This window comes from Cherax quadricarinatus, chromosome 32 (assembly GCF_038502225.1).
Source record: "Cherax quadricarinatus isolate ZL_2023a chromosome 32, ASM3850222v1, whole genome shotgun sequence".
NCBI lineage: Eukaryota > Metazoa > Arthropoda > Malacostraca > Decapoda > Parastacidae > Cherax > Cherax quadricarinatus.
The window spans coordinates 4,340,628-4,366,487 of record NC_091323.1 but is presented as its reverse complement, the minus strand read 5'-3'; the positions used below and the strand labels follow the sequence as shown (position 1 = coordinate 4,366,487).

Here is a 25,860-nt window from a genome sequence, read left to right as displayed (position 1 = left end):
TAACTTTCATATTGTCGGTATTTAATACCTTTCTTGCACAGGTTTACAGCAGTTTAGAGTTAAACTGGAGAGCACTCTCAAAACTTTAAGTAATAAATATAATCTGAAGGAATCAGTCTGGTTATTGAGTGCCATGGTACAGAATAAATTAAGCTATAAAACACTTGAATGGATCTCTCCCAAATATCACAAGGGTTATTTTGGTCTGGAGAAAATAAGACAAGGTCTACAAGAATTAATTGTGCAGTTGCAGACCAGCCAACTAACTCATTTTAAAGATGCAACACATAATAACTCTGAGGTATCTGTCAAGTTTCACAAAGTGAAAAATGATCCCAATGGTAATAATCAAAATTCATTTCCTAAAAATAGTTGCATAAGTACATATCAAGTAGCAGAAATCAGAAATAATGATTCTCCACAAGGTAAGAAGAATAAGTACCCTCCTAAGAGTAGCCCAGTTAATAAAAAAACAGTCAGAGAAAAGAGAGATTGTCTTTTCAGCAAGGGTACTCATTTTTCTAAGAATTGCAATGCATACAATTCATGGAATGATAAAGTTGAAAGATTGGAGGAACTTGACAGATGTATCAGGTGTTTGGGTAATCACAATTTAAAGGATTGTCATGCAAAATTAAACAACTGTTATCAGTGTCACAAAGGAAGACACCATATAGTCATGTGTAAAGGTCTATATGATAATGTTGATAATAATGATAATGTTGACAATCCTGACACAACAGTAGCTAATGTAAAAATTGCTGCTAATGTTAATAATGATGGTTTTGCTGAAGTAGCCTTACCTGTGTTACAGGTAAAAATTGATGATAAAAGGCATAAATCAAATAATGTAAATGCATTATTGGACCAGGGATTCCAGCGTACTTTCATAAAACGTAAATGTCTTGATGGTATGAAAGTACAGATGGGAGATCCCACAACTTTAAAATTATCTGGTTTTCTCTCGGATAAAAGGTCTCAATTGTATGACACTGTTTATGTAACTGTCAGGTTGGGCAATGAGAAAAACGTGTTAATGCAGTAATTGAAGATAGACTTCCAGAGAAAATATCTACAGTAGGACTTGGTAAAGCTACAGAAAGACTTTCACATTATGTAAATTTAGCACCTTCTGGTGTAAGTGATGATTCTGTAGGCCCAATAAATATTTTGATAGGTAGTGACTATTATGCCTCCTTTGTAAAGGGTATGGTAAATAAATATTGTGTCACCGTTTTAAAGACTGCAGGAGGCCATGTAATGTATGGTAGGATTCCTCGTAATAATAATTCATGACTAGAGGAAACTACAAATACCGTAACTGTGTGTCTTACTCATGAAATTGTGCCCCAGTATAATTCTTCCATAGAGGATGGTGTTGAGCCAGTGCATAAATTGTGGAAATTAGACAGCATTGAAATAAATGTTAACGAAGAAAGTCCAGACGATTCTTTTACTCAGGAGCAATACTTGAGAGATGTAAAATTTGAATCTGGACAATACTGGGTACGACTTCCGTGGAGACTGAACCATCCAGAATTGCCCACTAATTACAGAATGGCATATGGACAATTGAAGGCTCAGCTCCGCGAACTGAGTAAGACACCAGAATTGTTAACTGCCTATAATATAATTGCAGAGCAGTTAATTAATAAATTAATAGAAGAGGTACCTCCTGAGCAAGCCAAAATTTATGGTCACTATTTGCCACATCACAGAGTTAAGAAGGATTCTAAGACCACTCCTCTGAGAATTGTGTTTAATTGTAGTGCCAGGAGTAACCTAGTTTAAATGACTGTTTGATGACAGGTCCGTCGTTGACGGAAAATTTAGGAGATATCTTATTAAATTTCGGAGTGAAGGATTATGTCTTTACGGCTGACGTAAGTAAAGCTTTCCTAAGAGTGGGTTTACAAGAGGCTGACCGGGATTGTACCCGCTTCTTATGGCCTGAGAATCCTAGTGACCCACTTAGCCCACTGAAAACCTTTCACTTTAGGAGCGTATTATTTGGTGCTACATCCAGTCCGTTCCTACTTCAAGCGACGATAAATGCACACCTTAAACGTATGGAAAGTCCATTGAGTAAAGTTATGAGCAAACAATTTTATGTGGACAATATCCTGGGTGTGACGTCAACTGAAGAGGAACTGTTAATGACTTATGGAGTGGCTAATAAAATAATGCAAAGTGCAAATATTCCCCTGAGAGAATGGAATAGTAATTTGTCCAAATTAAAGGACAAAATAAGTAAAGATTACCCTGGAGATGAAGTGCCAAAATGTAGTAATGTATTGGGATTAACTTGGGATACTCGGAGAGATTTGTTAATGATAAAACCTAATAATTACAGTATGCCCAATAAACTAACTAAGAGAGTTTTGCTTGCTGAAGTTTACAAATGTTTTGATCCACTAGGTTTAGTGTCACCCCTTACTATAAGAGGGAAATTATTAATTCAGGAAGCATGGAAACTTAAATGTGCTTGGGATGAAATTCTACCTGAGGAATTCATTAACAGGTGGGATGAATTAATTGGTGATTATGAAAAAAATTCCAATGTTGGAGTTCCCACGTCAGGTGGCCAATCCAAATGGGAAAAATGTACTCCACATTTTTTGTGATGCTTCAAAATTGGCATATGGAGCAGCTGCTTACCTTCAATATAATAGTGTTATTTCTCTTGTTATGTCTAAGGCTAAAGTGTCTCCAATTAAATCACGTACATTACCTCAGTTGGAATTAACAGCCATTTACGTAGGTGTCAAATTAGCTAATTATATAAGAAATAAGTTGCAGGAGATAAATATTAGCGACACTGTAATTTGGTCTGATAATGAGGTATCCTTACAATGGATTCGTAATGGAAATAATAAAATTGTGTACGTACAAAACAGAGTCGCTGAAATTAATCAGATGCAAGAAAAGTATAATAGTTTGGGTCAGCATATGTTAACATTTAATCATATACCTGGTGAGAAGAATCCAACTGATTTCTTGTCTCGAGGTTTACCTTATGCTAAATTTGTAAATGCTGTATCATGGTTTAAAGGACCGAGCTGGTTGGTAAACAAAGCTAATTGGCCTGTACAAAAGGCGTATATTGCTCCTGTTGAAATTACTGTGACCACCACTCCAATAGTTTGTCCTTCTTTAGCCATTGATATAAATAGGTATTCTTCTTTACCCAAACTAATCAATGTAACTAAGTTGGTGTTTAAATTTCTAAACAAGATGAATATTTCATTTAAGTTTTCACATCCTCTTGAATATTGGATAAAGAGGGTACAGGAGGAAATCTATGGAAATGAGATTAAATTGATGATGGAAAGAAAAATTGTGAAAGGTTCTATAATAGAGAAATTGGGGCTGTATTTAGAGAACAGTGTAATTAGGTGCAGAGGTAGGTTACAAAATGCTGAATTGGGTGATTATGCTAAACACCCTATCTTACTGCCCAAAACTCATCATCTAACAAATTTAATTGTGCTAAATACCCATAAAAATGTAATGCATTGTGTGGTAAAAGATACCTTATATTGTATTAGGGAAACTTTCTGGATTCCACAAGGACGGCAAAGTGTAAAAAGGGTGATTAAATCTTGTGTAATATGTCGCCGTGTGGATGTCAGATCCTATATGTACCCAGGTCCTCCACCATCGCCAAATGAGCAAATTGAGTCGTTTAGCAACGAACTCCGCCCGGCCACAAAGTGGAAAATACTGTATATATTTTCCAGAAATACAGTAGTTATATGTAAATAGATGGCCATTCTGTATTTAATAAAATTTATGTTATCGAAAACGGGAAGCTGCACCTGCGCAGGACTCTCGCCATTGCTGTTTGAACTGGTCTACAGAAAGTTAGTGAAATCGGAAGATTTCACTAACTCAAATAGGAGCCGAAATTGTTGGATGTGTATTCCTGCATAATTTGAGTATCAGGCGACAGGACAGGACAACTCTTGGAACCTCAGATAAACTGTCTAATTTATGTTTAAATTCTGGCCAGTAAATTTTTCATAAATGTAGTCAAAAGGGGGGGTTCTGTACATGACACATTAATCTCCCATCAAATTGGTGAGTGTTATGATTAAGATATATTCTCCTTCTGTTATATAAATATATATATATATATATATATATATATATATATATATATATATATATAACATTATATATATATATATATATATATATATATATATATATATATATATATATATATATATATAATTTATTAATTTTAATATACAGTCCACAAATTTATATATTTACCAGAATTCCTGGTGATGTATATTTCATTTGTAATTAATAGGTCTAGAGCAACTTGTGGATATGACAGTGGTAGGTATCGAAGGGGGACATTTTTTGTGACCTAGGTGTCCCAAATTCCTACTTGTCTATGTAACTCTGATAAATAATAATTATCTTTGTTATCATTTACTGTTATGTACATACTGAGTTACATACAGATAAATGCAATTTTCCACATAATGTATATTACCTTTTCATATAATTTTGTATTGCTTATATTTGCGATAATAGCTAAATCGTAAATATATTGCTTTATATTATTATTTGACTTAGTTACGTTGTTAGGTAGTATGTAACCTTCATATATTATTATGTGCTCATAGTTCAAGTCTTGATTGTCTAACCACTGTAATTATCGCTGGTGGCTCGTTACTCTGCCGGCTTCTCTGTTGCTGGGCAGCAACTGTCCACAGAGCTATCACGTGATCGAGGGGGGGTGATCACACCTCGCCTAAAGTATTCAGTCTGGTCTAGACTCGCTTGGTGGTTGGACGTATTCTAGACAAGACGAGCCTAAATCTCCCTTATTGGCCCTTGTTGGAAGATCGTCTCTGTCTCATTATTGTTGTAGGTTCTGTGGGACTCTGTTCACAGAATATCGTATAGACTTAGTGATTTTCGACGTTGTACTGAGGTTGTGTGTCGCATAGACACTCTGAGCAACTCAGGTCCTGAGCTGTAGCTTCTGACCTAATTTGTACTGGTATCTGTGTTCTGTCACAGTCGGGGATTTTCTTATGCTGAACTTAGATTCAGTAATATTGGAGTTTTGTGACTTTTGTGGAGGATCTGCAGATGGTCCCTACTTAGTGTCGTTATATTATCTCCTTGTTCCTGATTCTGTGTCACTTTTTCTTGTTATATTGCTATTGGGCTTAGCATTTTTTTTATTGTTCAAGCAGACTGTTCTGATTGCCAGTTGGTCAAGAAGTTAGCTTATTTGAGGACTTTGTCAGTCACTTGTTTAAGTCTAGTCGAATCGTGAGACATAGCGAACTACTTAGAGCACTTACACACATACACACAAACTTATTTGTATATTGTATTATTAAATGTTAATGTACCAGACGGTACTTAAGACTTATAAATACCATATGTGCCTTCAGCACAATACTACTGTACACGAGAGAAGTGATTATTATTATTTTGATTATTATTAATTTAATTTACTTTGATCTTATACCTCTAGACGTTATTAATAAATTTATTAAATTTTAATTTCTCTAGTTAGTAGCCTACCAGTTGTAATACTGAAGCACTAATAATTCTTATTGAATTCTAATGGATAAATGGACCAGGATACTGAATACTTGTTACGAAAACCCAGTAACAGGCGGTCCTTTCTAGTATTCGCTGGAGATCTCTAAGCTTTTTAGAAATCGAGTTTTTTGTAACATATAATCAATTTGAATATAAGTCACAAAATATTTTTATAAAGTATACCAAGTTATAAATTACACAAACATGAATTACCACCAAAGTGAATCGAACAGTCAAAGAGTAAAACCAAATTGAAAACGTAAATAGAAGCTGTCATGAACAACAATACAGAGACTCCTCCTGTGGGAGGTATGGCGGAGTACGAGGTGTTGTAGGGAGGCTATGAGCCACTATGGTCCAGAGTGACGGAAATAATATAGCCACTGGAATAGAAGCGAAGACTGAAGATGGCGATTCGGGCAAGTTCTTACGGAAGACTGAGATCGTGAAACCCGTGAAAGAATAGGCATGAATCCAAATGAGCAACACGTCACCACACAGGTCAGCGAAATAGTATACTGGCATTGACCTGAGTAAACTGTAATGAGACAGTAAACCAAGATGACTGGAGATGTTGGAGATATAAGGCTATGAGACCAGAATGGTAGAGTCACACATACGTAGCGTTGATTTCCAAAGTTTAGACAAAGTCCAAGTAGCCGGTCAAATCCCCGGAGGTTCCGCTGGCCCGCTCAAGGAAGTGTAGGGAAAGACAGGGGTCTAAAAAGCACATACAACACTTACTGTCACAACGAGTGATTCACTTGCTGAAACCTGTGGAAACAGAAGTCCCAGTGAAGTCCCAGTGTAGTAATATTACGAGTTCTAGGGGAACTAGTAATAATAAGAACGAGATAGATATTGAAAAGCCAGGGACCTTGGGTGATAAGGACAGTAATAGGTTTAGTAGAAAAATAGAAATGAGCAGGAAGGGTAAAGAGAAAGGAGAGTCTTTCAATGTTTATTATGCTAATTGCCGTAGTGCTAGGAATAAGATGGACGAGTTGAGATTAGTTGCTAGTGTAGGTAACATTGATGTATTTGCCTTAACTGAGACGTGGTTTAATTCAAAAAGTCGGGACATGCCTGCGGAATGTCATATTCAGGGTTTTAAATTGTTCCAAGAAGATAGAAGTATTGGGAGGGGGGGTGGGGTGGCATTGTATGTCCGAGATCGCTTGAACTGTTGCATAAAAACGGGTATTAAGTCTGAAGTAACACATACAGAGTCTGTTTGGATAGAATTTTCAGAGGGGCATGAAAAACTGATTTTAGGAGTGATATACCGTCCCCCAAACTTAGATAGGGACCAAGGGAAACTACTATGGGAGGAAATTGTTAAGGCCACAAGGCACGATAATGTAGTAATTCTAGGAGACTTTAACTTTAGTCATGTTGATTGGAATTTCTTGACTGGGAATTTAGAATCATACGACTTCTTAGAAGTATTTCAGGATTGTTTTTTGAAGCAGTTTGTGACAGAACCTACAAGGGGAAATAACCTGCTTGACTTAGTTATGGCAAACAATGAATCCCTTGTTAATAATTTAGAAATTTCAGAGGAACTGGGTGCTAGCGACCACAAATCAATTACATTTAGCATTGAATGGAAGTACGTTAGTAGCGATAACTCAGTAACAGTCCCAGATTTTCGCTTAGCAGATTACGATGGGCTTAGAGAACACTTATCATCTGTTGACTGGGGTAACGAAGAGAGCTATCAATATGACAGTTTTCTGAACACTATACATGCTGCTCAAAGAGCGTTTATCCCATATAAAGAAATTAGATCAAATAGAAATGACCCAAAATGGATGAATAATAGGCTCAAATATCTACTAGGGCAAAAGAAAGGAATTTATAGGCGTATCAAAAGAGGTGAGGGTCATCTTATGAATCAGTATATTGACATTAAGAGGGACATTAAAAAGGGGATAAGAAAAGCTAAAAGGGACTATGAAATTAAAGTTGCTAGGGATTCTAAAACTAACCCAAAAAGTTTTTTCCAGGTCTATAGAACAAAAGTTAGAGATAAGATAGGTCCCCTTAAAAATAACTATGGGCACCTTACTGACAAAGAGAATGAAATGTGCTTGATTTTAAATAATTATTTTCTCTCAGTTTTTACACAGGAAGACACTAACAATATTCCAGTAATTAATTTTTACAGTGGGCTAGAAGAAGATAAATTATGTAACATCACAGTCACTAGTGAGATGGTTGTGAGGCAGATAGACAGACTGAAGCAAAATAAGTCGCCAGGTCCTGATGAGGTTTTTTCAAGGGTTCTTAAGGAATGCAAAATGGAACTCTGTGAACCATTAACTAATATTTTTAATTTATCTCTTCAAACAGGTGTAGTGTCTGATATGTGGAAGATGGCTAATGTAACTCCTATTTTTAAAACAGGGGACAAGTCGTTACCGTCAAATTACCGCCCAATAAGCCTGACCTCAATTGTAGGCAAATTACTAGAGTCAATTATAGCTGAGATTATAAGAAGCCATCTCGATAAGCATAGCTTGATTAATGATACTCAGCATGGATTCACAAGAGGCCGGTCTTGTCTAACTAATTTATTAACTTTCTTCAGTAAAGCTTTTGAGGCTGTTGACCACAATAAAGAATTTGATATTATTTACTTAGATTTTAGTAAGGCTTTTGATAGAGTTCCGCACCATAGACTGTTAAAGAAAGTGGCAGCTCATGGCATTGGGGGAAAAGTGCTCTCGTGGATCGAGTCATGGCTCACTGACAGGAAGCAGAGAGTGTCCATAAATGGGGTTAAATCCGAGTGGGGATCTGTAACAAGTGGCGTTCCACAGGGATCAGTCTTGGGCCCGTTGTTGTTTATAATATATATCAATGATCTTGATGAGGGAATTACTAGTGATATGAGCAAATTCGCCGATGACACAAAGATAGGTAGGATAATTGATTCAAACGTAGATGTTAGGGAACTTCAGGAGGATTTAAACAAACTCTATTCTTGGTCAGAAAAGTGGCAGATGCAGTTCAATGTAGATAAATGCAAGGTTCTGAGGCTTGGGAGTGCCCATAACACTAGTACTTATAAATTAAATGATGTAGAACTTAGCCATACAGATTGCGAAAAGGACTTGGGGGTTATGGTGAGCAGCAACCTTAAACCAAGACAGCAATGCCTAAGCGTACGTAATAAGGCAAATAGATTACTGGGATTTATATCAAGAAGTGTAAGCAACAGAAGTCCAGAGGTCATACTGCAGCTTTATACATCATTAGTAAGGCCTCACCTAGATTATGCAGCTCAGTTCTGGTCTCCGTATTACAAAATGGACATAAATTCGTTAGAAAACATTCAGCGTAGGATGACTAAATTAATACATAGCATCAGAAATCTTCCTTATGAAGAAAGATTGAAGACTCTTAAGTTACATTCACTTGTTAGACGAAGAATGAGGGGAGACCTGATCGAAGTGTATAAGTGGAAGATAGGTATAAATAAAGGGGATATTAATAAGGTCTTGAGGATGTCTCTCCAAGAGAGAACGCGCAGTAATGGATTTAAATTAGGTAAGTTTAGATTTAGAAAGGACATAGGAAAGTATTGGTTTGGAAATAGGGTAGTTGATGAGTGGAACAGTCTACCTAGTTGGGTTATTGAGGCTGGGACTTTGGGTAGTTTCAAATCTAGGTTGGATAAGTACATGAGTGGGAGGGGTTGGATTTGAGTGGGACTTTCACATCAGAGCTTATTTCTTGGGTGGCATTGAAAATTGGGTTGGGCAAATGTTTTGTTAGTGGGATGAATTGTAAAGGACCTGCCTAGTATGGGCCAGCAGGCCTCCTGCAGTGTTCCTCCTTTTCTTATGTTCTTATGTTCTTAGAAAAGAGAAAATAAAATATAACTTTATATAAACAACAATCAAAGCAAGAACAAGATGCAAGAAAAACAAAGACACACACAGGATTGAATACTCACGATAGACAGAGCTGGGCAGTCAAGTGACTCTTAGATTCGTATCTCAGCAAATCATCTACTAACCCAGAGTGCAGTGTGAAGAGAGGCTGGTAGATGGCGCTGGAGTCTGCATTCCTCTGAAACAAGTGTTGCAACATTTTAATAGCCACAACAACAGTTCAACTCATAAAATTATGCACCTACAAGAGAACACTTCCCTCACACTACTCATCATTTAAAAAATATGTTTATTATTTTATACTCTACCGACGGGTTTGTGGTCACAATAACTCCATAATTTACATATGATATCACTATCTATTGAATTAATCGATTTGACGACAAATTACTGGTGGTGTATTTATTATTTATTGCACAATTTGCTAATTATTGATGACATATTTTACGTGGATAGCGATTTCCGCCTTACGCTTCACAAGGCTGAGTCCACACTCATGCGATCATTTTTGATCATTTTATATTCTAACATGCTGCACGCTACTATACATATGCAATACAGCACAAGGAGATACATGGAATAAACTGAGAGCTGAGTACATGGATGTCCACACCGAGGCACTCTGCTGAGGACTATCTACTTTTTTCTAGCTTAAGAAGAGTCGTGTATTACCTTGGTCCACCGTCAACTCCCAGCCACTTTCAGCGTGAAAACAAAAGGGAGGGGTATAAACCTTTATATACTGGGAAACTGGCTTGAAAGCTACGGGAGTGATGGAACTGAATTAAAGACGTGGGTTACACCTACCTCAGCTAAATTAATAATGCTTCTAATCGTGTTACTCCACCGTCACAAACACACGCACACATACATACATACACAGCCGTGTTCCAGATCTACTTCTGGTAATCACCAGTTCACTATCACCATCTGGCCATTCTAGTGGAGCTGCTGAACAACATGAGATATTCATTGACTTCAGATTGCCTCAATTATTGAACGTATATACTAGTCAACATGGATTTAGTGTGTGTCGAGCCAGCATCTCGTTCCAGTCCTCCCACACCACACCCTTAACCTTACTGATCACTTTAAGTAATTTTCACATTATCTGATATTTAAAACAATTTAGGCTCACCTAGCAAATTGAGTGATATATTTCTATAAGCATTTACGTCAGGAAGATTATGGTAACACCTGACACTATGGCACTTACAAAGTGCATGTCCAACAAATTCTTGAATGACTGTATTGCTTTCTCACTTGCGACATGAACGGGTAGTTATGCCATTCTACTACATTTCTCTTTGCAAGAAACCCATTGCATTCGTTGATGGTGACATCTTCTGCCAGTTTCATTCCATTGCATCAATGAACTCGTGCATCACTTCAATTAATTCTCTGTGTTTTAGTGTATCACATCAATAAAAAAGGTTGAGTGATATCAGTCTTTCTTTGTACGTTGAAGACTGAGACACTTATGCAACATATGTCAATCTTTATCAATGGAAAGTTTAGCCTCAAAATATATATATATATATATATATATATATATATATATATATATATATATATATATATATATATATATATATATGCAAGGAATTCGCAAGAGCAGGAGAAATATACACAAACACTGATCTCTGGCTGAAGGAGACTCGAACCTACGAACTTTGGAACAAGGTACGCAGTGCCTTACCATTCTCACCACACTGGACCAATACCTTGGCTGTAAGCCCCCTGAAAGCTGGCTGTCTTGGATCAAACGTCTAGCGCAAGCTGGACGCCAAGGTATTGGTCCAGTGTGGTGAGAATGGTAAGGTGTCTCCTTCAGCCAGAGATCAGTGATTGTTATATATATATATATATATATATATATATATATACACTGATCTCTGGCTGAAGGAGACTCGAACCTACGAACAAGGTCCGCAGTGCTTTACCAATCTACCCACACTGGACCTTGGAGTCCAGCTTGCGCTAGACTTTGATCCAAAGCAGCCAGCTTTCAGGGTGAAGGCTTACAGCTTTTCATCTCATCCCCTGCATGCATCAGCCTTACTAGAGATATTAACAATGCAAGGAATTCGCAAGAGCAGGCGAAATATACACAAACATTGATCTGTGGCTGAAGGAGACTCGAACCTACGAACAATGTACGCAGTGCTTTACCAATCTACCCACACTGGACCAATGTCTTGGAGTCATATTCATATATATATATATATATATATATATATATATATATATATATATATATATATATATATATATATATATATATATATATATATATATATATATATATATATATATATATATATATATATATATATATATATATATATATATATATATATATATATATATATATATATATATATATATATATATATATATATATATATATATATATATATATATATATATAGTAGGTTGGTAGACAGCCACCACCCAGGGAGGTACTCTCGTCCTGCCAAGTGAGTGTAAAACGAAAGCCTGTAATTGTTTTACATGATGGTAGGATTGCTGGTGTCTCTTGTCTGTCCCATAAATATGCAAGATTACAGGTACGTCTTGCTACTTCTACTTACACTTAGGTCACACTACACATACATGTACATGATTATTTATACACATTCATCTGAGTTTTCTTTGATTTTATATTAATAGTTCTTGGTCTTATTTTTCCTTTTATATCCATGGGGAAGTGGAATAAGAATCTTTCCTCCGTAAGCCATGCGTGTTGTAAATGTCAACTAAAATGCCGGGAACAATGGGCTAGTAACCCCTTTTCCTGTAATAATTACCAAAAAGAATAAGAAGGAAATTGTCAAAGTGGGAAGTCTGAATGTGCGTGGATGTTGTGCAAATGATAAAAAGGAGATGATTGTCGATGTTATGAATGAGAAGAAGCTGGATGTCCTGGCTTTAAGTGAAACAAACTGAAGGGGGTGGGAGAGTTTCAGTGAAGAGGAATAAATGGGATTAGGTCAGGGGTTTCAAATAGAGTTAGAGCTAAAGAAGGAGTAGAAATAATTTTGAGGGATAATTTATGGCAGGAAAAGAGGGACTATAAATGTATTAATTCAAGTATTATGTGGAGTAAAGTAAAGGTTGGATATGAAAAGTGGGTTATAGTAAGCGTTTATGCACCTGGGGAAGAGAGAAGTATAGAGGAGAGAGAGAGATTTTGGGAAATGTTGAGTGAATGCGTGGGGAGTTTTGAACCAAGTGTGAGAGTAATGGTGGTTGGGGATCTTAATGCTAAAGTGGGCAAAAATGTTGTGGAGGAAGTAGTAGGTAACTTTGGGGTGCCAGGGGTAAATATAAATGGAGAGCCTTTAATTGAGCTATGTGTAGAAAGAGGTTTGGTAATAAGTAATACATATTTTATGAAAAACAGGATAAATAAATATACAAGGTATGATATAGCACGTAATGAAAGTAGTTTGTTAGATTATGTATTGGTGGAAAAAAGGTTGATGGGTAGGCTCCAGGATGTACACGTTTATAGAGGGGCAACTGATATATCAGATCATTATTTAGTTGTAGCTACAGTTAGAGAAAGAGGTAGATGGGAAAACAGGAAAATGGGAACAACAAGCAAGAGGGAGGTGAAAGTGTATAAACTAAGGAAGGAGGAAGTTTGGGTGAGATATAAGCAACTATTGGCAGAAAGGTGGGCTGGTGCAAGTATGAGTAGTGGGGGGGAGTGGGTTGAAGAGGGTTGGAATAGTTTTAAAAATGCAGTATTAGACGGTGGGGCAGAAGTTTGTGGTTATATGAATTTGGGTGCAGTAGGAAACAGGAGTGATTGGTGAAAATGATGAAGTAAAGGGTGTGACAAAAGAGAAGAAGTTAGCTTATGAGAGGTTTTTACAAAGCAGAAGTGTTATAAGAAGAATAGAGTATATGGAGAGTAAAAGAAAGGTGAAGAGAGTGGTGAGAGAGTGCAAAAGGAGAGCAGATGATAGAGTGAGAGAGGCACTGTCAAGGAAATTTAATGAAAATAAGAAAAAAATTAGGAGTGAGTTAAACAAGTTAAGAAATCCTAGAGAACGAACGGATTTGTCAGTTAAAAACAGAGTAGTGGAGTTAGTAGATGGGAAGATGGAGGTTTTGGGTAGATCGTGAGAATATTTTGAGGAACTTTTAAATGTTGATGACGAAAGTGAAGCGGTAATTTCATGCACTGGCCAGGGAGGTATACCATCTTTCAGGAGTGAAGAACAGGATGTGAGTGTGGGGAAGGTGCGTGAGGCATTACGTAGAATGAAAGGGGTAAAGCAGCTGGAACTGACTATATCGTGACAGAAATGTTAAAAGCAGGGGGGATATAGTGTTGAAGTTGTTGGTATTTTTGTTTAATAAATGAATGAAAGAGTGGAAGGTATGTAGGGTTTGGCAGAGAGCATGTATAGTCCCTTTATATAAAGGGAAGGGGGACAAAAGAGACTGTAAAAATTATAGAGGAATAAGTTTACTGAGTATATCAGGAAAAGTGTAAGGTAGGGTTAAAATTTAAAGAATTAGAGGTAAGACAGAATGTAGGATTGCGGATGAGCAAGGAGGTTTCAGAGTGGGTAGGGATGTGTAGATCAAGTGTTTACATTGAAACATGTATGTGAACAGTATTTAGATAAAGGTAGGGAATTTTTTATTGCATTTATGGATTGAGAAAAGGCATATGATAGAGTGGATAGGGGAGCAATGAGGCAGATGTTGCAAGTATGTGGAATAGGTGGTAAGTTACTAAATGCTGTAAAGAGTTTTTATGAGGATAGTGAGGCTCAGGTTAGGGTGTGTAGAAGAGTGGGAGATTACTTCCCAGTAAAAGTAAGTCTTAGACAGGGATGTGTAATGTCACCATGGTTGTTTAATATATTTATAGATTACGTTGTAAAAGAAGTAAATGCTAGGGTGTTCAGGAGAGGTGTGGGATTAAATTATGGGGAATCAAATACAAAATGGGAATTGACACAGTTGCTTTTTGCTGATGATGCTGTGCTTATGGGAGATTCTAAAGAAAAAATGCAAAGGTTAGTGGATGAGTTTGGGAGTGTGAGAAAAGGTAGAAAGTTGAAAGTGAACATAGAAAAGAGTAAGGTGATGAAGGTATCAAATGATTTAAATAAAGAAAAATTGGATATTAAATTGGGGAGGAGGAGTATGGAAGAAGTTAATGTTTTCAGATACTTGGGAGTTGACGTGTTGGCGGATGGATTTATGAAGGATGAAGTTAATCATAGAATTGATGAGGTAAAAAAGGTGAGTGGTGCGTTGAGGAATATGTGGAGACAAAAAAAGTCATCTATGGAGGCAAAGAAGGGAATGTTTGAAAGTATAGTAGTACCAACACTCTTACATGGGTGTGAAGCTTGGGTTGTGAATGCAGCAGCGAGGAAGCGGTTGGAGGCAGTGGAGATGTCCAGTCTAAGGACAATGTGTGGTGTAAATATTATGCAGAAAATCCGGAGTGTGAAAATTAGGAGAAGGTGTGGAGTTAATAAAAGTATTAGTCAGAGGGCTGAAGAGGGGTTGTTAAGGTGGTTTGGTAATTTAGAGATAATGGATCAAAGTAGAATTACATGGAGAGCATTTAAATCTGGAGGAGAAGGAAGGCGGGGTAAGGGTCGTCCTCGAAAAGGTTGGAAGGAAGCGGTAAGGGAGGTTTATTGGGCGAGGGGCTTGGACTTCCAGCAGGCGTGCATGAGCGTGTTCGATAGGAGTGAATGGAGACGAATGGTATTTGGGACCTGAAATCTGCTGGAGAGTGAGCAGGGTAATATTTAGTGAAGGGATTCAGGGAAACCGGATATTTTTATATTGCCAGACTTGAGTCCTGGAAATGGGAAGTACAATGCCTGCACTCGAAAGGAGGGGTTCGTGATATTAGCAGTTTGGAGGGACGTGTTGTGTATCTTTATACGTATATACATCTAAACTGTTGTGTTCTGAGCACCTTTGCAAAAAACAGTGATTATATGTGAGTGAGGTGAAAGTGTTGAATGATGATGAAAGCATTCTCTTTTTGGGGACTTTCTTTTTGGGTCACCCTGCCTCGGTGGGAGACGGCCGACTTGTTAAAAAAAATAAATAAATATATATATATATATATATATATATATATATATATATATATATAAACACACACACACAGATATATATATATATATATATATATATATATATATATATATATATATATATATATATATATATATATATATATATATACATACATATATGTCATGCCGAATATGTAAGACTGGTCAATTAGCAAGAACTCATTTAAAATTAAGTCCTTTCTAAAACTTTCTCTTGTACGTTTAAAGATATATTTTTTTCATTAATGTTAATGTAAAAATTTTTAATTTTGCTCCAAAAGAATCTTAGAAAACTTACCTAACCTTATTATAACAAGAACAATTTATTTTTGCCTAACCCAACTAAATATATTTTAGATTTGTTTACAGTAATTTAATACTAAACAAACACAGTGAAATATATTTTTTCGTTAGGTTCAGAATGATTTTGGCGAAATTATTGCATACGCAAATTTTCACTTGTCCTATATGGCAAGATGAGCGTTGCTATTTAAGCCAAGATCGCAAGTTCTGCCTATTCGGAACGACATATATATATATATATATATATATATATATATATATATATATATATATATATATATATATTTCAACAAACCGGCCCTATCCCACCAAGGCAGGGTGGCCCAATAATAAAAACGAAAGTTTCTCTTTTTAAATTTAGTAATTTGTACGGGAGAAGGGGTTACTAGCCCCTTGCTCCCGGTATTTCAGTCGCTTCTTACAACACGCATGGCTTGCGGAGGAAGAATTCTGTTCCACTTTCCCATGGAGATAAGAGGAAATAAACAAGAACAAGAACTAGAAAGAAAATAGAAGAAAACCCAGAGAGGTGTGTGTATATTTGCATTTCCTTGCATGTGTAGTTTGACCTAAGTGTAAGTAGAAGTAGCAAGACTTACCTGAAATCTTGCATGTTTATGAGACAGAAAAAAAGGACACCAGCAATCCTACCATCATGTAAATATATATACTATATATATATATATATATATATATATATATATATATATATATATATATATATATATAGATATATATATATTCATTCACACTTGGCTCGCGTCCTCCTTCGGAGGAGATGGAGGAGATTCATAATCTTTGATATTTTGTACCAATGTATTCATATTTGTGTTTTCTGTCAAAGTATTCTGCCTATTAATAAAATTTCATATAAACTTTAAAATATAGGGGGTGGTAGGAGAAGGAAATATTCAAACAGCTCCGGGGAGAACCTTGAGTTTTCCCTGAGGTACGTTTATTGTCTTCTCAGAGGATGAGGGTCCCCAGTAAAGTTCTAGTGTTGGTACCTCCCTATATAAGTTTATAAGAGCAGATACCACCTCTGGAACTGGATTGGGAACTCATATCCTCAGACAAAGCAATAAACTTACTTCAGGGAAAACTCGAGGTTTTGTATGTGGCATAAATAATAATTAATTATTTTATTTTTGTTTTGTCTTGTCTGATATTCACTAATTTATTACATTTACAAATTTTCACTTTGGTTATATATCAAAATACACTAGTAATATCTCAGCAAATAGTTAGGAATTATAGTGGGTGAGCTTTGATTAATACACTCTTGTCAAGACCGGAGATTCTACACTCCATAATCATTTTTCTCTGGTCCAACTTGGCCAAGATCAAGGGCTTAGGCACGTTTGTCTAAAGCTCTTCTATTCCAAGTTTGTCACATTAAACTTAAGTGACCAATGGAATTGCCCGAAGTTTGGATAATATTGGTCCCATGAGATTTACCGTTCAAACTATTTGGAATTCTTCCTCTGGAAAGTGTGTGGAGATGATCGAGGAAGTTGTAGCGGCTGGGCGCTTGTGGGGATAACAAGAGCTTAAAGAGGCGCAGGCGATCAACTCCAATAACTGGAGGTAAACAATAGTGTGAGCTGACAACTGGAAATAAAAACACTGGCAACAGAGGAAACCTTTTATAACGACCTTTCGTCCAGAGTTGGGCAATGTCAATTACGTTATAACGTCCTGACTTTGGTAAAAAGTCGGATTTGCGATGTTAATTATCTCTGTAAGTGGACATTTTCTTTCACTAGGCCAAATGTCTATCGAGAAGTGCCTTCGACATCTGGTAACTAATACACACACACACACACACACACACACACACACACACACACACACACACATGTTGGATAAGAGCAAGTGCACGTGCTGTTGGAGTGTAAGCAAAGTAACATTTCTGAAGAGATTCAGGAAAGCAGGTTAGTCCTGCACTCTGAATGAGGGGTGAAGATATGTTGAATAGTCATAGCAAAGCGTCCTTTGGAATGAATCTGCTGAGATTTTCTTACTCATTTCTGCATCCTTGCAAGCTCTTGATGATGTGTTGATTGCAACACGATAGGCCTAGAGCTATTATTCAACTCCCCCTGTGGCTGTTTTGCATATATAAATATATATATATATGTACATATATACATATACATATATATATATATATATATATATATATATATATATATATATATATATATATATCTTTCTTTCAACACACCGGCTGTATCCCACCGAGGCAGGGTGGCCCAAAAGGAAAAACGAAAGTTTCTCCTTTTACATTTAGTAATATGTACAGGAGAAGAGGTTACTAGCCCCTTGCTCCCGGCATTTTAGTCGCCTCTTACAACACGCATGGCTTACGGAGGAAGAATTCTGTTCCACTTCCCCATGGAGATAAGAGGAAATAAACAAGAATAAGATGTAGAAAGAAAATAGAAGAAAACCCAGAGGGGTGTGTATATATGTGCTTGTACATGTATGTGTAGTGTGACCTAAGTGTAAGTAGAAGTAGCAAGACGTACCTGAAATCTTGCATGTTCATGAGACAGAAAAAAGGACACCAGCAATCCTACCATCATGTAAAACAATTACAGGCTTTCGTTTTACACTCACTTGGCAGGACGGTAGTACCTCCCTGGGCGGTTGCTGTCTACCAACCTACTACCTATTATATATATATATATTATATATATATATATAGGCAGAACTTGCGATCTTGGCTTAAATAGCAACGCTCATCTTGCCATATAGGACAAGTGAAAATTTGTGTATGCAATAATTTCGCCAAAATCATTCTGAACCTAACGAAAAAAATATATTTCACTGTGTTTGTTTAGTATTAAATTAATGAAAACAAATCTAAAATATATTTAGTTGGGTTAGGCTAAAATAAATTGTTCTTGTTGTAATAAGGTTAGGTAAGTTTTCTAAGATTCCTTTGGTGCAAAATTAAAAATCTATGCATTAACATTAATGAAAAAAATATATCTTTAAACGTATAAGATAAATTTTTAGAAAGGACTTAATTTTAAATAAGTTCTTGCTAATTGACCAGTTTTACATATTCGGCACGACATATACATATATATATATATATATATATATATATATATATATATATATATATATATATATATATATATATATATATATATATATATATATATGTGTGTGTGTGTGTATGTATATACTGTTAGAGTGTTCAGCGGAAGTTTGTGGATGCGGAAGGGAAGAGCGATTGATGGAATGATAATGTAAAGAGAGAAGTAAGGGAGAAAAAGTTAGCATATGGCAGGTTGACTCACGAAATCGTAATGAGACGACTGCAAACAAACCATACCAAGGGCGGGATTTGAACCCGCGGTTCAAATCCCGCCCGTGGTATGCTTTATATGGCAGGTTCTTACTAAGCAGAACTGATGCAAGGATGGAGGAGTATATGAAGAGAAAAAGAGAGGTTAGAGTGGTGAAGCAATGTAATAAAGAGAGCAGATGAGAGAGTGGGTGATATGTTATCAATAAATTTTGTTGAAAACAAGAAAAAGTTAAAGAGTGAAATTAATAAGTTGAGAAAGCGTAGGAAACAAATGGGTTTGATAGTTAAAAATAGGAGACGAGAGTTAGAAGTATCGGGAAGTTTAGGGGATTTTTTGAGAAATTGTTAATTGTTGACGAAGTATGGAAAGCTGTGATTTCGTGGATAGGGCAAGTTGTGAGTGTGAGGGGAGTGCATGAAGCAGTGGGTAGAATGAAAGGGGGTAAAGCAGCTGGGAATAATGGGATAAATATAGAAATGTTAAAGGCAGGTGGTGATATAGTCTTGGAGTGGTTAGTGTTTTAATTTAATAAATATATTAAATAAATATATGGTAGTAGGTTGGTAGACAGCAACCACCCAGGGAGGTACTACCGTTCTACCAAGTGAGTGTAAAACGAAAGCCTGTAATTGTTTTACATGATGGTAATATTGCTGGTGTCTTTTGTCTGTCTCATAAATATGCAAGATTACAGGTATGTCTTGCTACTTCTACTTACACTTAGGTCACACTACACATACATGTACATGTTTATTTATACACACTCATCTGAGTTTTATTTGATTTTATCTTAGTTCTTGTTCTAATTACTTTTCCTTTTATATCCATGGGGAAGTGGAATAAGGATCTTTCCTCCGTAAGCCATGCGTGTTGTAAAAGTCAACTAAAATGCCGGGAACAATGGGCTAGTAACCCCTTTTCCTGTAAAAATTACTAAAAAGAATAAGAAGAAAATTGTCAAAGTGGGAAGTTTGAATGTGCGTGGATGTTGTGCAGATGATAAGAAAGAGATGATTGTGGATGTTATGAATGAGAAGAAGCTGGATGTCCTGGCTTTAAGTGAAACAAAGCTGAAGGGGATGGGAGAGTTTCAATCGAGAGGAATAAATGGGATTAGGTCAGGGGTTTCAAATAAAGTTAGAGCTAAAGAAGGAGTAGCAATAATGTTGAAGGATAAGTTATGGAAGGAAAAGAAGGGCTATAAATGTATTAATTCAAGGATTATGTGGAGTAAAATAAAGGTTGGATGTTAGAAGTGGGTTATAGTAAGGGTTTATGCACCTGGGGAAGAGAGAAGCATAGAGGAGAGAGAGAGATTTTGGGAAATGTTGAGAAATTGCGTGGGGAGTTTTGAACCAAGTGTGAGAGTACTTGTGGTTGGGATTTTAATGCTACAGTGGAAAAAAATGTTGTGGAGGGAGTAGTAGGTAAATTTGGGGTGCCAGGGGTAAATGAAAATGGGGAGCCTTTAATTGAGCTATGTGTAGAAAGAAAAAGAGGATAAATAAATATACAAGGTATGATATAGCACGTAATGAAAGTAGTTTGTTAGATTATGAATTGGTGGATAAAAGGTTGATGGGTAGGCTCCAGGATGTACACGTTTATAGAGGGGTAACTGATATATCGGATCATTATCTAGTTGTAGCTACAGTTAGAATAAGAGGTAGATGGGGTAAGAGGAAAATGGCAACAACAAGTAAGAGAGATGTGAAAGTGTATAAACTAAGGGAGGAGGAAGTTCGGGTGAAATATAAGCAACTATTGACAGAAAGGTGGGCTGGTGCAAGTATGAGTAGTGGGGGGGGGGTTGAAGAGGGTTGGAATAGTTTTAAAAATGAAGTATTAGAAGGTGGGGCAGAAGTTTGTGGTTATAGGAGGGTGGGTGCAGGAGGAAACAGGAGTGATTGGTGGAATGATGAATTAAAGGGAGTGATAAAAGAGAAAAAGTTAGCTTATGAGAGGTATTTACAAAGCAGAAGTGTTATAAGAAGAGCAGAGTATATGGAGAGCAAAAGAAAGGTGAAGAGAGTGGCGAGAGAGTGCAAAAGGAGAGCAGATGATAGAGTGGGAGAGGCACTGTCAAGGAATTTTAATGAAAATAGGAGTGAGTTAAACAAGTTAAGAAAGCTTAGGGAACAAATGGATTTATCAGTTAAAAACAGAGAAGGGGAGTTAGTAGATGGGGAGATGGAGGTTTTGGGTAGATGGCGAGAATATTTTGAGGAACTTTTAAATGTCGACGAAGAAAGGGAGGCGGTAATTTCATGCACTGGACAGGGAGGTATATCATCTTTTAGGAGTGAAGAAGAGCAGGATGTGAGTGTGGGGGAGGTGCGTGAGGCATTACGTAGAATGAAAGGGGGTAAAGCAGCTGGAACTGACGGGATCATGACAGAAATGTTAAAAGCAGGAGGGACATAGTGTTGGAGTGGTTGGTATTTTTGTTTAATAAATGTATGGAAGAGGGGAAGGTACCTAGGGGAAGAGCGTGTATTGTCCCTTTATATAAAGGGAAGGGGGACAAAAGAGATTGTAAAAATTATAGAGGAATAAGATTATTGAGTATACAAGGAAAAGTGTTCGGTAGGGTTATTATTGAAAGAATTAGAGGTAAGACAGAATGTAGAATTGCAGATGAGCAAGGAGGTTTTTGAGTGGGTATGGGATGTGTAGATCAAGCGTTTGCATGGAAGCATATATGTGAGCAGTATTCAGATAAAGGTAGGGAAGTTTTTATTGCATTTATGGATTTAGAAAAGGCATATGATAGTGGATAGGGGAGCAATGTGGCAGATGGTGCAAGTGTATGGAATAGGTGGTAAGTTACTAAATGCTGTAAAGAGTTTTTATGAGGATAGTGAGGCTCAGGGAGACTACTTTCCGGTAAAAGTAGGTCCTAGACAGGAATGTGTAATGTCACCATGGTTGTTTAATATATTTATAGATGGGGTTGTAAAAAAAGTAAATGCTAGGGTGTTCGGGAGAGGGGTGGGATTAAATTATGGGGAATTAAATACAAAATGGGAAGTGACACAGTTACTTTTAGCTGATGATACTGTGCTTATGGGAGATTCTAAAGAAAAATTGCAAAGGTTAGTGGACGAATATGGGAATGTGTGTAAAGGTAGATAGTTGAAAGTGAACATAGAAAAGAGAAAGGTGATGAGAGCATCAAATGATTTAGATAAAGAAAAATTGGATATCAAATTGGGGAGGAGGAGTATGGAAGAAGTGAATGTTTTCAGATATTTGGGAGTTGACGTGTCGGCGGATGGATTTATGAAGGATGAGGTTAATCATAGAATTGATGAGGGAAAAAAGATGAGTGGTGCATTGAGGTATATGTGGAGACAAAAATGTTATCTATGGAGGCAAAGAAGAGAATGTATGAAAGTAAAGTAGTACCAACACTCTTACATGGGTGTGAAGCTTGTGTTGTGAATGCAGCAGCGAGGAAGCGGTTGGAGGCAGTGAAGATGTCCTGTCTTAGGGCAATGTGTGGTGTAAATATTATGCAGAAAATTCGAAGTGTGGAAATTAGGAGAAGGTGTGGAGTTAATAAAAGTATTAGAGGGCTGAAGAAGGTTTGTTGAGGTGGTTTGATCATTTAGAGAGAATGGATCAAAGTAGAATGGCATGGAGACCGTATAAATCTGTAGGGGAAGGAAGGCAGGGTAGGGGTCGTCCCCGAAAAGGTTGGAGGGAGGGGGCAAAGGAGGTGTTGTGGGCGAGGGGTTTGGACTTCCAGCAAGGGTGCGTGAGGGTGTTAGATAGGCGTGAATGGAGACAAATGGTATTTGGGACCTGACGATTTGTTGGAGTGTGAGCAGGGTAATATTTAGTGAAGGGATTCAGGGAAACCGGTTATTTTATATAACCGGACTTAATTCCTGGAAATGGGAAGTACAATGCTTGCACTCTAAAGAAGGGGTTTGGGATACTGGCAGTTTAGAGAGATATATTGTGTATTTTTATACGTATATACTTCTAAACTATTGTATTCTGGGCATCTCTGCAAAAACAGTGATTATGTGTGAGTGAGGTGAAAGTGTTGAATGATTATGAAAGTATTTCCTTTTTGGGGATTTTCTTTCTTTTTGGATCTCCCTGCCTCGGTGGGAGACGGCCGAATTGTTGAAAAAAATATATATGGAACAGGGTAGGGTATCTAGGGATTGGCAGAGAGCATGCATAGTTCTTTTGTATAAAGCTGAAGTGGACGAAAGAGTACATGTAAAAATTATAAGGGAATAAGTCTGTTGAGTATACCTGGTAAAGTGTTTGGTAGAACTATTATTGAAAGAGTTAAGAGTGTAACGGAGAGTAGGACAGCAGTTGAACAAGGAGGCTTTAGGAAGGGTAGGGGATGTATAGACCAAGTGTTTACAGTGAAACATATAGGTGAACAGTATTTAGATAAGAGAAAAGAGGTTTCTGTGATTTTATGGATTTTCAAAAGGCGTATGACAGGGTGGATAGGGGGGCAATGTGGCAGATATTGCAAATGTATGGAATAGGAGGTAGGTTATTGAAAGCAGTGAAGTTTTTACGAGGATAATGAGGCTTAGGTTAGAGTGTGTAGGAGAGACAGATTATTTCACAATAAAAGTAGGCCTTAGACAGGGTTGTGTGATGTCACTATGATTGTTTAATATATTTATAGATAGGGTTGTAAGAAAAGTGAATGCTCGGGTGTTGGCAAGAGGCGTGGAGTTAAAATATAAAGAATCTAACACAAAGTGGGAGTTGTCACAGTTGTTCTTTGCTGATGACACTGTGCTTTTGGGAGATTCTGAAGAGAAGTTGCAGAGGTTGGTGGATGAATTTGGTAGGGTATGTAAAAGAAGGAAATTAAAAGTGAATATAGGAAAGAGTAAGGTGATAAAGATAACAAGAAAATTAAGGAAGATTGGATAACATATTGGATGGAGAACACACAAAATACAAATTACAAATAAGTGAAAGCTTTAAATATATTAAAATTATTTCCAAGATTAAAGGCAGTTCAGATTAAATAATTCAGGTCATAAGCCCCCCAAAAAACACAAGAAAGGAGCAGTGTAGTAGGTTCACCGACCCTCCCCATGAATGCGACTCAAAAATCCTCCCACCCACACACATACATTTGTTAAACATATGTATAAATTTCATGCCAAATTGTTCGTTTTACAAATAACACACTTTGTATTTTTGTAAAAAATATTTATAACTTGGAAATTATATACAATATTCTGTACTATAAAATTGTCAAGTTTGTAGATTCCAGAACTCAGATTTGAAATATGTTGTACATAATATTTAATAAGAGATTATTCCATAATATTTCATTGAACTTTAGACTTTCAGGGAAGTAATTACTTGGTATTAGTCCAGTCTACACAGTGACCTGTATCCTTTACATATATTTGCAAAGGACTGAATTCTTGTTCAGTAGTTACTGCATATTTATGTTGATTAACTCTGGTCTCAAGAGATATACCACCTTGTCTTAAATAAAAGTTATTTTTACAAGGGATGTGGAGTATACACAACACAAGGATTCCTTGCTTGAATTTTTAATTAACTGTTGTTTTACGGTACTGTCAGATTTAAATACATGTTTAACATTAAAGTTATCAAGAGCTGGTGGGAGATGAGAGAAATTTTTATTATATGGTAAAATCAACAAACTGTCAAGCTTATACTTGTGTGTTAAGCTCTGCCTTGTAGAACTTTCTTTTTTTTAAGCTTTATGAAAAGCTTTTTCAACAAATATTTGTGGATATTGTAAGTTTGAAGCAAATTCATATATTTTTCAATCCTCTCCATCTCTTTCTCTCTCTCGCTCTCTCTCAACCTCTCTTACTCACTCTCTCACTCACTCTTTCTCCTGCAGGAAGACGTTAAACGCAAAGTGAGAAAAGAGGGGAGAGATCACAAAGAGAAATATAGGTAAATAAAGAGCAGACAGCCTGACCTGTCACATTTATTCAGGTAACCAGTGAGACCAGGAATTTACACTGAATAACAGAATAAGAGAGCTGTCCAGCTGGATGAAATAAATGATTTTTACATAATTGTTCATTGCATGTTAGGAAAAAACTGAACGAATTATCCTCATATTCGTTATCAGAGAGTCGGAATAATATTGCTCTGAGTGATCAGGGCTTAATCCAAACAATCATTTGGCTTCACAAATAGTTATGTCTGGATACAATGTTTTTTAATAACGTTCACGCTAATAAAAAAAGAGAGGTGTTGGTGTGACCCAATATGATAACAATGACCTACTTGCAACTGAATCCCAATATCATATGAAGAAGATAAAGAGTATTTTATTCCGGAAAATAATATACTCAGCGTAGTATATCATTTGCTCCACCTAACTGTAGTCAGATGAACGATGCTGTTTTGAATCATTGAATAAAAATATATAGAGTGGGTGGTACCATGAGGTATGTACCGAATTTAGCGTTATTACTACTAGAAGATTTGCGTATTGTGTACAGCTAGAAGATTTTAGCCCCTGTTTGCCAAGAGAAGTTTAAGCAAGTTTTACATTGCAGTCAGTTTACATTTAAAGAAAGTTTGAACGATACACTACATTTCTTAAATGTTGTACTCTGCAAGTACTACAATTACATCTGCTTCAAAGTCTAC

At 36.6% G+C, this 25,860-nt stretch overlaps 1 long non-coding RNA gene across 1 annotated transcript in view; it reads right to left on the bottom strand.

The window, feature by feature from the left end:
* Positions 1 to 5,662: 5,662 nt before the first annotated feature.
* The window catches only part of LOC138853502 (uncharacterized), a 122,278-nt gene continuing 102,080 nt past the window's right edge, over positions 5,663 to 25,860 (bottom strand). The window contains exons 2-3 of the long non-coding RNA XR_011392674.1: positions 9,542 to 9,657; positions 5,663 to 6,351 (exon numbers count right to left, since the gene is read on the bottom strand). This is a non-coding gene — a long non-coding RNA (uncharacterized lncRNA). The remainder of the gene's footprint in view (positions 6,352 to 9,541; positions 9,658 to 25,860) is intronic.